Here is a 14,092-nt window from a genome sequence, read left to right on the forward strand (position 1 = left end):
CCACTTTGCAGATGAGGAAATTGAGGCTCAGAGCAGTCGGACAGTTTGCCAAGGGGCTGGAAGCCTGATTTGTCCGGCCTCAGGGCCCACATTGATAGGGTAAGGCTATGCCCAGAGGAGGAGTCAGGAAATCACTCTGGGGTGCCTGGGGGAGCTCCCTGAGGCAGCAAGGCTCAACTCTGCTCTGTGGAATGAGCAGATATCACTGGACAAATGAGACCCCGTCGCACCCAGCGTGTGCATACAGGTCTTACTTCAGCCTAACAAGCCTCTCAATGTTCAGAGACCCACGCTTAGCAGAGATGAGGCACTGTCCTCCCTGGGGTACTCCAGACCTGCCCTCCCAGCTGACTGCCCCTGGAGATGAAAAAGCAGACTTTCCCGTGTGAGACTCAGTGTGTGCACGGCTCAGGACCCAGGGGCTGTGAGGTCTCTGTTTTTCCTTTTTTTGTTAACGGTCTTTAAGCACTTCTTTTACACGTGGGCGCCTTGATAAGTGCTTTACCTATTGTAATTTAGGTAATTCTCAAGTTAAATGAGTTTATTATACTTTTATTAGACTTCCTCTACACAGAAGGAAACTGAGGCCAGAGAGAGATATGAAAGAACTTGCCCAGGTTAAGCAGCTAAAAAGTGGCCAAGTCAGGCTTTGAACCCAGAGCCTGTGCCCAGAGCCCATGCACCAAACCACTGTGCCATATGCAAACTGAGTGTGCTGGTCTCTGCACTTACCCTCCAGAAAATAGCTGGGTTGGTTTTAGTGGGGTGAGCATGGTTTGAATTTAACCCGTCACTTTGCAGCTGTGTGACCCTTCAAAGGTGCCCAGAAGTGAGTACTAGTTAAACTGGCTCTTCCCGTGATAGTGGAGGTTGGCTGGCAGGACCAGACTCTTCTTTCCCTATGAGACCCTGTGACGTGATCCCGGCTCTTCCCTGTGTTGCAGAGCTGAGGGAAACGGGGATGTGATTAAATCACTCACCCAGACTCTGTGAGTCAGGGAGGGGCTGGAACAGGAGCTGGGAAAGCAAAGCCTGCTCCTGGCCTGCAGCCGGGACCGTCCCCAGTGGCCGGGGCTTCGTGCTCACATGCCATCTGCATGTTGGCTTCTAAGTCTCAGCGTGTGAGTGAGAGCCCCACAGGCCTCATCAGACATGATGCAAACCCTTCACCTGCCCATGTGGAAACACTGAGCGGAGCTCTGCAGGCTCCGACCCTGCCTGTGACTCAGGCCTCTGCTGCTTTTCTTCGCTCCCCTCCTCCTTTCTTTAAGGCTTGGCGGTGTCAATCGAGCCCGTAAAGCTGTTGATATTAACTGTGCTCACACATTGCCTCTCGTCACGTGCAAATCCAGACTGAATTTCCTGCAATCGTCAGAGGACGAGGGAAGCAGAATCCAGATTACTTCTCTGCCTCTTATGGGCTGTGATGTGGAGAGGGGCATGCCCAAAGGTGGGGCACCCATCCAGGAAGGGTGGGGTCTCACCATCAGAGCTCTGTGGCCTTGGACCTCCCCCAGGGACCCTCAGTGTCCTTATGTCTGAAAGCCTAGCACACAGTAGGTACTCAGTACATGCTGGACCCCCTTCTCCCCTTTTCCACGCTGTCATTGCAGGCACACGTGCTTTCATTGCTCTCTCTTCATGGCACTTGGCAGATACTGCGTTTTCATTAACATTGAGGGGAGACCCTCCACCAACAAAAAGATTACAGTTCTCTGAAGGCTCAAATGATGGTTAGCACTTTTTAGTAAAAAAGTAATTTTTAATTAAGGTGTGCACATTTTTTAGACATAATGCTATTGCACTCTTAATAGACTACAGTAGAGTGCAAACATAACTTTTATATGCACTGGGAAACCAAAATATGCATGTCATTTGCTTTATTGCCATATTTGCTTCATTGTGATCTGGAACCAAACCTGTGATATGTCTGACATATGATCTGTAGAGTGAAGGACCCCAGATCTCTCGCCTCTTCCACCATGACCTATTAGACATGTGTGGGAGCTGCCTGGTTGGGGCTCCTCAGGGTGTGGCCTTGGACCATGGAAGCAAGTCACAGTCTCGGCAAATCTGACTTCAAAGCATCAAGACCTACAGAGACAAGCTGGGAGCCTGGACAGACTGCACGGTTCCCCTGCTCGAGCCATGGGTGGAGCTGTAACTAGAGCCCCAGCTGCTGGACTTGGCCTTGCACAGCCAAGTTCTTTCCTTACAGAGACCTGTTGCAGCATCCCTTGGCCCCTGAGTGTTGCCTGAACCTGGATGCTCTTGGCCAGGGGCTGTGCCTGCAGATTGGCCCTTGGATATCAACATTGGAAGATACCACTCTTGGGCTCACTGGCCCCAGGATCGGTTTCTACAGCAGGACTTTAGGCCCCTTCCATTGGGGCCCCCCAGTGACAGCCCGCTCATCTCAGCCCCCAGCTGCTCCATCTCTCCCCAGCGTGTTCCAGAATCCCACGTGGAAGAGCAGCACTGGCTGGAGCAGAATAAAGAAACATCTGTACAAAATTGGAGCAGGATGAATTCTCAGGAGAGGCCCCCAGCCTCCCCGATGATAAGGTTATCAGCAAGCGCGTGCGGCCCGAGCCTTCCATGTTGGACGCAGAGCTGCTCTGAGCTGTTCGGAGACCTGGTCCAGCTGGACAGCGACCGCGGCATTAGCCCACAGGGGTTGCATAAGAGCGCGCCAAAGCAATTACAAGTGTTTGTAAATTGAAAAAAAGTGTGATGGCCAGCCCCCCAGCTATTGAGTCGACTTAGTCCAGGACTAAATTCCTTGGGGAGGTTCAGCCCCACCTCACTCATCTGGCATCGACCACTTTCTGGAACACAGCCAAGGCCCAAATAAGCAAAGCGGGACTCTGGGAATCCCAAGGAGGTGACATGAGGTCCCGGTGGTGAAGCTCAAGCCCCGACTTCCCTCCCCAGGGAAACTGCTCCTACTGTTCTCTCTGACACATGGTCACTGGCTTCCTGGGGTGGCAAAGAGTGGTAAGGACAGAGGGTCTCCCAATGTGAGCAGCTGAGAGCTGGTGACCGCAGAAGAGCCGGAATTAGAACAAGTCTCAAGCAGCCAAGAGCAGAGCAAGCCCCTGCCCGGCCCCGAGGAGGAGTCGGAGCTCCTCTGCACACGACGTCCTGCGGCCGAGCTGGCTCTGTGCAGGCGGGCGGGCTGGGCCAAGGAGGGTAGTTGTTGGGGGGTCACCCCTCCAGCCTGGATGCTGCAGGTTTACTATTCCCTGGGATGACACAGTATCTGTTTAACTGCTCAGCCTTTCATAGCAATCCCCTGGACGTGTATCTCCAAAACAGATAGGCAGGTCAGCTTGACTTGGATCTAACATGACAGAGACCATTTTTCTCCCCCCTCCAATTTCTTAAGAAGAAACAGCCGAGAAAATCCTGGCTGGTGCCAGGACATCGTGCAGCCAGTGATGCTGGCGGAGGATTCAGAGTTTGAAGCTCGTGGGTACAGCTGGCTAGGACTGCGTATGTGGGTGGGGAGGAACACCGTGGGCTTCTCCGTGACCCCAAGTAACTGTGTAGCGGAGGAGGAGGGGTTCAGGTACAGGCCCTACTTAGAAAGGGCCCAAGGCCAGATCTGGCAACTTCTGAGAAGGGCTTGTTTGGGGTTCAAGTGTTGACCCAAGTGGAAGGGCCTTCTCAGTGGTTACTGTGACTTTATCAGTCAGACCCTTGGCTCAGCCTCAGCCTAATCCTTCTAGGGCACCAACGGGTCTCTTCCTAACTCCCTCCCTTTCTGTGTCATCGACCAGAGACTCCTTTCTCTGGACAGAGTGAGGATCTTCAAGAAGAATCCCAACATTCTGGGGCTCTGGGTTAAATTCTAAGGTTCTCATCTTCCCTGTCACTTTCTGAGCATGACACAGACGGTCGCCTGTTGATTGTAGGGATGTAGACAGCGCAATGGAAATCACTTCATGATGATAAGTCATTTCTCAACTTTGAAAGAACCTTGCTCTAAAATTGGAGGAATCGGCTCTTATTTTTTGAAAGAGGTTTCCATTTTTGACCCCCTGAGATTTGAGCCTGTGATAGATAAAGTATCTGGGGCCTCTATAGATATGGTCTCTTTCAATCCTCTGATAGTCCAGTGAGTAGGAATTATTATGCTTATGGTTGTCCCGTGGATGGCAGAAGTAAGACCAGAGATGAGATGCTATTTCTTGGGGTCTAGTAAAAGGTGGAGGCTGGAGTTCTAATTCAGATATTGCAAATCCAAGGCTCTCGTCCCTAATGTCGACCTTGCTTGTTTTGGGGGCAGGAGGTGGTAAGTGTTTTTGACCACTGAGTTCTGTATTCATCAGTGTACTATACTTACCCACATTTAACATAATACAGGATTTTTTAATTTTTTTTTTTGACAAGCCTCTGTGTTTTGCTGTGAACCTGTGGTCACTGGAAAAGATCTCCTCCCAGTGAGAAAATCCACATGTGATATTTGTGAGTGTCTTATGTTAGTAGGTCTTATCTTGTCAGGCAAATTAGAGTGGGAGAGTGTTGGGCAGTAAAACTGACCCTCATCACTGATAAAGAAAAGAGAGATTGCTAAAATGACCCAAGGACAATCCATTTTATTGGCAACATTCCTTTGAAGACCTCAGCCCACACTTCTCAGGGGCGTAAAGAAAGTGATTATAAATTTTGTTATGGAATGGACAGCATCCAGACATAGGACAGAAATGGCTGGAGCTGGCACTTATCCTGAGCCAATTTGCCAGATTCTGAATCTACTGTATTTTCTTTACCCCCTTTATGACGATTCACAATTCACTCCATCCCATCAAGGAAGGAGGAGGGAAAACGAAGCTTCCCAGGTTGTCTTCTGAGTTTGTGATCACTTGTTAAGATTTGTTCAGATGCAAAAAGAGACCCATTTCAAATTTGCTCAGGCAGGAAAGGGGAATACCTCCAAAGGGGGAGAAAGAGAAGGTTCTGGAATCCAGATCTCACAGGGCCAGGAGCTGGGGAAGGGTCTGGCATCCAGGCAGCTCTGCTGTGGTCCCTCCATTCCCATGGTCTCCGCCTCTGCCTCTCTGGTGCCCACCTATTCTCCCTGCTCTGCTGCATTTGAGGCTGCCCTTTGGCTGTGGGGTCTGTAGCCTCCCCACTCCAGCTCCATTCCAGCCGCACTGAGATGGTATCTCGCTGGTCCAGTGCTTAATCTGCTTAATCCCAGCTCAGTTGGAGCTGAGCCCTTCCTTACTCATCTTTGGTTAAGGAATGGGCTCAAGTGTCTCAAACCCACTTGCTGATTCCCTCCTTGGAGAGGTAATGAGACAGCTCTCAGAGAACGGGAACTGAGCAGATACCTACTACAGCACATGTAATAGATTTTAAAGAATTTCCTGACAGTCTTTTGTAGCCGGTGTGTAGAAATGGAGTTGAATTTTATATGCTGCTCTTACGCCCAGTAAGCTTGTTAAACTCTCAACATAATTCTGATAATCTGTTGACAGTTCTTTTTCATTTTCTGTGACGATAATCCTATCACCTATGAAAATGATAGCTTGTTTTCCCCCTTACAATAGCTTATATTTATTTCTTTGCCATACTGTTGAGGCGGCGAGGACCTCGAGTGTGGCGGTGGAAAGCAGTGGTTAACAGCAAACCCCTGTATTTTATTCTTGGCCTGAAAGGCCCAGTGCTCACTGTTTCACCGTTGAGGATGCTGTTTGGGGTGGGTATTTTCCAGACATTCTTTATCGTGTTAAGAAAGGTCTGTTCTACCCTTAGTTCTTAAAGAGGAGTGTGTGTGTGTGTGTGTGTGTTAGTTTTTTGGTGGGTTTTAAAATCATGAAAGGATTTGAATTTTATGGAATTACTTATGTGTGTTTATTAAGATAATTACACATTTTCCTCCGTTTAATCTGCGGCTGTGGTGAATTTACATGGACAGATTATCTGCTATTTAGCAAAAGTTAAGTTTGGGCATCTATAGCACCTAGTCATGGTATGTGTGTGAGTGTGTGATACACTTGATTCTGGGTGCTAGTGCTCGTTTAGGATTTTCCCATCTGCAATCATGAGTAAGGTTGGCTGTGCTAATACCTCCCTGGTACAGCCCTTGTCTAATTTGCGTATCAAAGTGACGCCGCCTTCCTTAGATGATTGGGGGCGGGGAGCCTCTTGTATCCCCTTGAAGAGTTTGTGTAAAATCGAATGATCTGCTCCTTGGCTGTTTGTACAAGTACCTGTAAAGCCATCTGAGGCTCATAGATTCTTTCTGGGAACATTTTAAATAATTGATTTTCTTTTGTGGTTATGGTTATTCAGGCTTTCTGTTTCTTTTTGAGTCTATTTTGGTAATTAATATTTTAATATTCTTCCAGTACCTTGTCCGTGGCCTCCCAGCTTTCTGAGTTGTCGGCGTGAAGTTTATAATGCCCTCGTGGCGTTCCCATCCCCGCTCTGTCATCAGTCATGCTCCTTTTGCCGTTCCTCGGATTGCTTATTTCCCCCCATCTCTGTGCCTCGTGATAGTTTCATGTTTCTTCAAATAACAAACTTTATTTCTTTGATTCTCTTCAGGTTGTGTCTGTTTTTTTCTTTTCTTTGATTTTTATCTTCATTGTTTATTGCCTTCTACTTTCTCTGGGTTGGTTTACCTGCATTTGGATACTGTCTCATTAGTTTTCACCTTTTCTCCTTTTCTATTATAAATATATATATATTTAAATATATCTTTATTGATTTCAGAGAGAGGAAAGGAGAGGGAGAGAGAGATGGAAACATCAATGATGAGAGAGTCATTGATCGGCTGCCTCCTGCACGCCCCCCAACTGGGGATCGAGCCCGCAACCCGGGCATGTTCCCTGACCGGGAATCGAACCCCGTTCGCTCGGACCCTAGGCCGATGCTCAACCGCCGAGCCATGCCCTGCCGGGCTATTATAAATATTTGAAGTTATAACTTTTCTTCTTAAATACTGCTTTGACTGATCAACCGTAATTTGACGTATAAGATTTTCTGTTTATTAATTCCATTTTAATTTCCATCGTGACTTATTTGAAGCAGGAATTAGTTGAGTATGCTTTTTAAAATTTTCTAATGTCTGGTATCTAAAAATAATAATAGTCAAACTTTGTTGAATTCATGCTTTATGCCAGGCACCAGTCTTCACATTTTTACTTATATAATCCTCACAACAACCTTGCAAAGTAGGACTGTTATGACCCCAGTACTACGTCTGTGAAAAGTGAGAGTTTACCCAGTTTGCTCAAGATCACAAAGCTCCTGAGTTGGCTGAGCTAAGATTCAAATCCAGGCATTTTGGCTGCAGAGTGTAGCCACTGTACAACACTGCCTTCTTGTTAGTAACCATTCTCGCTGTTGTTATTTGGGGTCATTTGGGTTTGCTGAATGTGTGGAGTTGTCTCTCAACGATTCTGGGAAAGTTAGGCTGTTGTCATTTTGAAAACAGCCTCCCTACATTCTTTCTGTTACCCCATTCTAGGTGCTTTAGGCTAACATCAGCATCTCTGCGGTTTTGACTCTTGATTGTCTATCTCTTCTAATTTCCCCTTGTTTCCCCTCTGTGTTTTGCGTTTTGTGGTTTTTTTTCAAGCCCATGATTTTGGAACTTTATCTGGGTAATTCAGGCCAGAGTGGATCGGCATTGACCCTGCCAGGTGCCTGGAGACCACAGTCCGCTTTCCCCTGACTCCTGCCTGGGGCTTCAAGGGCCTCGTGGATTCAGGCCGCAGAACCACGTGAAGCGATGCACACAGGCTCTAGCTGAAAATTCTGAGAGATGTTTTTGCCCCATCCACAGCCAGAGCTGAGACCAGAATTTCCTTATTACCTCCTTGGCTGAGGGTGGGGTCATTTCTGCCACGCTGGGCGCCGTTTTCCTGAGGACTGTGTTCGTGTGGGTGTCTTTAGCCTCCTACCATGCCTCAGCACCTGCCATCCTTTTTGGAGTCATGCTTTCTCATTGCATCCAGCCTCTGAGTATTTTTCTTTATCGGCTTAATATGCATTCAAATGATTTTTAAAAAATACTTATCAAGCACATTTTCAATGGTTTCTTCTGGAGAGTTAGCTTTCTTAAGGACCATCTATCTGCCCTTTTGCCAGAGCTAGATGTCCCACGCAAACTGGTGTCCCCTCCCCCATGCTACCAAAACTGTTTCTGTTCCTTCGCCATTGATTCCTGTGGCTCAGTCTGGAGGACCCTCCTGGTCCTCACCTGCCTGGGCTCTCAGGATACCCCCTTCTCCACTCCCGGGGTCCCATGCCTTCCTGGTCTCCTTCCCTCTGCTTTGTCTTCTTAGTCCCTCAGCCAGTGATCCTCACCTGACCTCTGAGTGTGGCCGTTTCCAGAATGTGAGCCTGGGTCCTCTTTCTGCATTCACACTCTAGGCGATCCTCCCCCTTCCTGAGGTTTTAAATGCTACTTACATGGCAAGGACTCGGATTTGCATCTCCATCCCAGGCATCTTGCACATCGCCAGAGTTTGTATCTAACTTCCATTCAGACCAGTCCCCTTGGCTGTCTCACTGATTCTCACCTCTCATGTTACAGATGCGAACGTTTGGTTTCCCCCACAAAGATGCTCCTCTCCAGGACCCTCCTCCTCAATCAGCACCGCCCCGCACCCTGCAGTCCTTGTGGCCCAGCTCTCCTTCTCACGCACACACCCAGCCCTCACTAAACCCTCTCTCTACCTCCGTGCCACCAGTGTCCCATCTCCACGCCACCAACTAGCCCAGCTCCTTCTCTCTCGCCTCCTGGGCCATGCTCACTCATCAGCTAGAGCCATCTTTTAAAATCACAAGTCATCTTACTCCAAAGCTTAAAATTACTTATGACCTTTTCACACGTAAAGTAACATCAAGGTGGCTCCTGAGGCCCCGAGTCACTTGAACCCCTGTCTGCCTCTCCATCCTTGCCTTTGGGCCACTTTCCCCCAGCTCACCACCTGCAGCCCAGCCTTGTCCCCTGTCCCCGCACACTCTGTGCTCTTTCATGGCCTCAGATGTTGGCACCGGCTGTTCGCTTGGCAGAGCAAGTGTTCCTCCACCCCTGGCCCTGGTGAGTTCTCCTCTGTAAGTCTTCAAGTTAAATAGCCCTCTGAAAACCTTCCCTGGCATCTTGGTTAGAAGCGTGTTTCTTGTGATTTTACTTCTCATGGAACCAAGATCTTTTTCTTTCTGGCTCTTAACCACAGATTCTTTGATTACCTGTTTTATTTCTCTACCTGACCAACGTCTGTCTCTTAGTTTGCTTCGTGTAGCATCGTGCCAGTGACACGAGGTCCTCCATATACAATTGCTGACGAGGCCCATCAGTGAATTCCCTCCACCCACTCTCCCCAGTTCATGAGCCCTGAGAGTGCAGTGTCACAAGGGGCAAGGAAGGACAGTGTGTCATCGCTTCCATAAGAACATCCAGCTTTTGTGGACCTTGAACTCAGGTATCAGGAGATCCTACCCGATCACGGCTGTCCCGGGAGAGGGTGCAGTGGATGTCACACACTCTGGCTGTCACACGTTCGAGCTCTCCCCAGTCAGGGTAGGGGAAACACACAGGCATAAAATTAATGCAGCTCTCCCACACAGTCCTTCCTGGTTGGTCTCTATTTTCAATTGACCCTCCCCTCACAGATAAGATTGGTTTTGTCTCTTCTTCAAATAAACAAAATTTACCCTCAATTTGTTTAATGGGGAAAGAAAGCCTGTTTCTAATTTGTCCTGATACACTTATTAAATGTAATCATACAGTAAAAAAAATCAGAGCTGTTATAAACAGCAGGAAGATATTAAGCTTTCGGTGTACAAAGTTTGAATCATAAACTCTGTTTTGTGGGGCTCTGGCTGAAACGGGACACAGCCTAATGACATTCACAATCACTTGCTAAGAGCCCCGATGCAGCCCAGAGGCAGAGAGCGAGGAGCCGTCTGCCCAGTGCGCTTCCCGAGACCAGATCCCGGCCTGCGTCTCCCGAGGATTCCTTTGGCTTTAGGAGGTGGAATTTACAATTCCCGCTGTCTATTCCATCTGTGTGTTTTTTTGTTAATATATTAAGAGTGAAGTAAGCTAGTGGAAAATATTATTCACTTTTTTTTGGATGAATCCCCTTTCTTTCCTCACTCCCCCCTTCCTTCTCATCTCTGCGCCATCCTCCCACCTGAAATGTATAAGCAAATGCTTCCACTTCGGAGGGAGGTGAAAGAACAGAAGCCACGGAGTGACCATTCCATTTGTAATGAAAACCCAAGGTGCTGCTGAGTGCCTGGCGGCGATGCCTGGAGGCGATGCCTGGAGAGGGCGTCCGGAGACTTGGAGGAGCAGCGCACGTTGATTATCTCTGGTTGTGCGCTGGCGGGATTCAGGATAGCGCTTGACATGAGCGCAGGCACGTAAACACACATGCTGTGTTAATTTGCTGGGGCTGCCAAAACCAAGTATCTTAGCCTGGGGCCTTAAACAACAGAAATACATTTTCTCACCGTTCTGGAGGCTTGGAAGCCCCAGATCAAGGTGCTGGCAGGTTGGTTCCTCCCGAGGTCTCTCTCCTTGGCTTATAGATTGGCTTCCTCTCTTCCCTGTGCCTTCACTTGGTTTCTCCGTGAGTGTCTGTGTCCCCATCTGCTCTTACAAGGACACTGGTCATAGTGGATTACAACCCACTCCCATGACCTCATCTAACCCCAATTACCTTTTACAGATCCTATTGCCAAATACAGTCCTATTCTGAGGACCTGAGGGTTAGGAGTTCAACATACGAATTTTGGGGGGGGGGGGGGGGGTCACACAATTCAGCCCATCTCTCACACACTCTATCTCTTTCTCTCTCTAATATTTTTATGGGCTTCCCCCAAATAAAGTTTTAGTTTTAACTTGAGATACACTGAGGGCCACAATTTCAGGTCTTGCAATGGAGAGATTTCCAACCAAGAGTTCAGTCCCCTCCTCAGAGAGGCTTTAACAGCACATGTACCTCCCCTACTCAGTCATCTGCCTCCCCCCAGAACTCTCCATAGCTCCCTTTGCCTGGATCTTCTGCTTTGTTGGTTTCTGGGTCTCCACACCTCTGCCTCCCTACAATGTCTACCCTACTCTTGCCATCCTCAGTTCCTATCCCAAGCCCTTCTCTCGTGGTCTGTCTTTCTCAGGCACCCACATTGTGAGGTTATGGATGACTTTTTATCTTTTTTCCTTTAGTTATTATTTTCCGGTTTGTTTGTTTTTACAAAGTTTGTGTATTGCTTTTAGTAATTAAATTTAAAAATTCCTTTTTAATTAGGATATAGCCTTTAAGGCATGTACGTGTGGACATGCACACACACCATTTATAATCACCTGTCCCCAAAGAATTGGGAACCACAAATGTAGAATTCATGTGCCTCGAAAAGCTGGCTGCCAGTCCCCAGGCAATAACTTCCCTACACCGGTGTCTTTCTCTGAACTTGAACACACGTTCTCATGGAACTCGATGCCTGAGACTTTGGGAACTCGGCCAGTTTTAAATAGGTCACCTCAGAGATCCCAAGTCTTCACTGTTGATGAGGATGGGCCTCTTCGGCCTGTTCTAAGGAAATCAGGTCATCAATAAGCCCTGGGAGTTTCAGAGACTGGGGGTGGCATGCTGGCCACAGCCCTGCCTTGGTGGTGGGCCTTTGGGTTTCCTCTCTGCCGGTCAGTTCAGTTGCCTGCACTGGGCAAGGCCTGTGAGCTACATTCCCTCAGCTCTTTCAAGCCCCGGAAAGTCCAGAGTCTTCAGGACAGGCACACAGTTCTGCTCGACCCTCCAAGTAGAGGAGCTCAAAGCTGAGTCTCACCACCCAGAAGAGAAATCAGTTCTATTGCATTCAAAGGACTGGTGTAGGACGAGCCATCTTTATGTCACAGGCCCCCAGGGCCTGTTCCCTGCGAGGCTGTTGGCGGCCTTTCCTGATTCTGCTGCTCTGGTTGTCGATGACGGGTCTGGCCATGTTAGAGCCCCGATGGCCCGGTTTCGGGGGCTGAGTGTGAACAGGTTTAAATGCAGGTGCCGCAGAGCAGCAGGGAGCCTCTTCCTGCCTCCCTTCCTGGGCGCAACTGGAGCAAAATGCTCAAATAAAATGTGTCTCATTTCTTCACATGTATTGTTCTGAGCCCCGGGAGCTATGCCTCTGTGTATAATGCTTCTTCCTAGAACTACATTTCCTCATATGTAACCTATATGAGGTACTAGGTGTATTTCCACATATATAACCAATGTGAGGTACTGCATGTAGTTCCACATATATAACCTACGTGAGGTACTACATATATTTCCACATATATAACTGATGTGAAGTACTACATATATTTCCACATATATAACCGATGTGAAGTACTACATATATTTCCACATATATAACCGATGTGAAGTACTGCATGTATTTCCACATATATAACCGATGTGAGGTACTGCATGTATTTCCACATATATAACCAATATGAGGTACTAGATATATTTCCACATATATAACTGGTGTGCGGTACTAATATCTAGTGTTAATATTTTCTTCACAAGGCCTTGAGTGATTATTCAAGAACATTCCAGCATAGCCCACAAGCCTCGCTTTCTTCGTCTGTAAAATGGGTACCACGTGCCCACCTCACAAGGTTGCTTTGAGGCTGAAAACAGTGAAGTGAAACGATCGTGAAGTTTGGGTAGAGCTCCCGGCACAGTGTCTGGCTGTGGTGGGTCCGTGACAAATGGCAGGGCGGTGGTGAGAATGAGCTGGCGCTGCAGGGAGACTCTCGAAGCAGATCCTGTTCAGTCAGAGCAGAATTTCGTGTGGTTTGCCCGAGGGGTGGCTTTAATTCTGTGGCTGGGGGCGGGGATGCAGAGGCCCAACTGGTCCAGGCGGAAATGCCACTGATTTATTTACCCATAAATGCAGCCCCTTTACCTGTAGGACAGTAGCTCAGGATCCCTGTGGACTCATGAGGACACTTCTCTTCCTGTACTTAGCACTGTCCTGTAGCCTGCCCGACTGCCCGGTGCTGGGGGACAAGGGAAAGTGGGGGAAGCACGGTGCCCTCAGGACTTCAGGGCTTCTGTGACTCAGGTGACCATGTTCCACAGTGAAGCCGGTCCCCAAGGCGTTAAGGGTCCCTGGAGATTGGAGTGCTTGGCTGCCTGCAGGCGCACTCTTCTGGGAGCCTTCATAGTTCAATGAAAATGTTAACAGGGTAGCCCTGGCCGGTGTTGCTCAGTGGTTACACATTGGCCTGCAGACCAAAGGGTCTCAGGTTCAATTCCCAGTCAAGGGCACGTACCTGGGTTGTAGGTTTGATCCCTGGGCCCCAGTCAGGGTGTGTGCGGGAGGCAACCAATCGATGTGTCTCTCTCACACTGATGTTTCTCTCTCTCTTCCCTTCCTCTCTCCTGTCCACTCTCTAAAAATCAATGGAAAAAATATCCTCTGGTGAGGATTAACCAAAAAAAAAAAAAAAAAATGTTAACAGGGTGAAATCTTGTCATGCCCCAGGCAGAGCCAGCGTCTAAATGCAGGTGCTCCTGGGAGAAGTGACATGACTGCCTCTGACCTGACTCAGTGAGGCAGGGTGGATCTGTGGGAGATCTGGAGAGTGGGGAAGTTCTGGAGATTTAATGGGGAGAACAAGGAGCTGGAAGAAATAAGACAGACGAGCCTCCGGGAGGGTAGGGCCTGCAGCTAAACAAGGGTAGGCTTTGCTCCCTTCACGGTTTGCCTGGGGCTGAGCGACTTTCTCTTGAGCAGCTGATTCTCCCAATTTGTGCAGAAGCATTGTCAACACTTTGAAAATGAGCAGCAGGCTCCTGACACTTAAGTAAGGATCTCAGGAAATAAAAAAGAGGAGGAACACCTAGCTAAAGGCTGGAGTGCGAACTTACGATGCAGAGTATTTAATGATATTAAGATGTAGAGTGGCAATTTAGGATTTCTGTGTTGTCTTCCAAGAATCGTAAGCATATTTGCTGATTTTAAAAGGATTGGGGTTGGGGTGGGAGGGGAGGCACCATTCCCTCTGCGTGTTGTAGGGTGTAGTCACAATATCTTGACATTTATTAGAATTCATAAGATTTGGAAAAAATTAGCATAA

At 48.3% G+C, this 14,092-nt stretch overlaps 1 protein-coding gene across 2 annotated transcripts in view; it reads left to right on the forward strand.

The window, feature by feature from the left end:
• Nucleotides 1-14,092, forward strand: part of ACOXL (acyl-CoA oxidase like) — a 272,425-nt gene that overhangs the window by 141,434 nt on the left and 116,899 nt on the right. The gene's annotated exons all lie outside the window — the stretch shown is intronic.

The sequence above is a fragment of the Miniopterus schreibersii genome (genome assembly GCF_964146895.1).
Source record: "Miniopterus schreibersii genome assembly, chromosome: 13".
Lineage (NCBI taxonomy): Eukaryota > Metazoa > Chordata > Mammalia > Chiroptera > Miniopteridae > Miniopterus > Miniopterus schreibersii.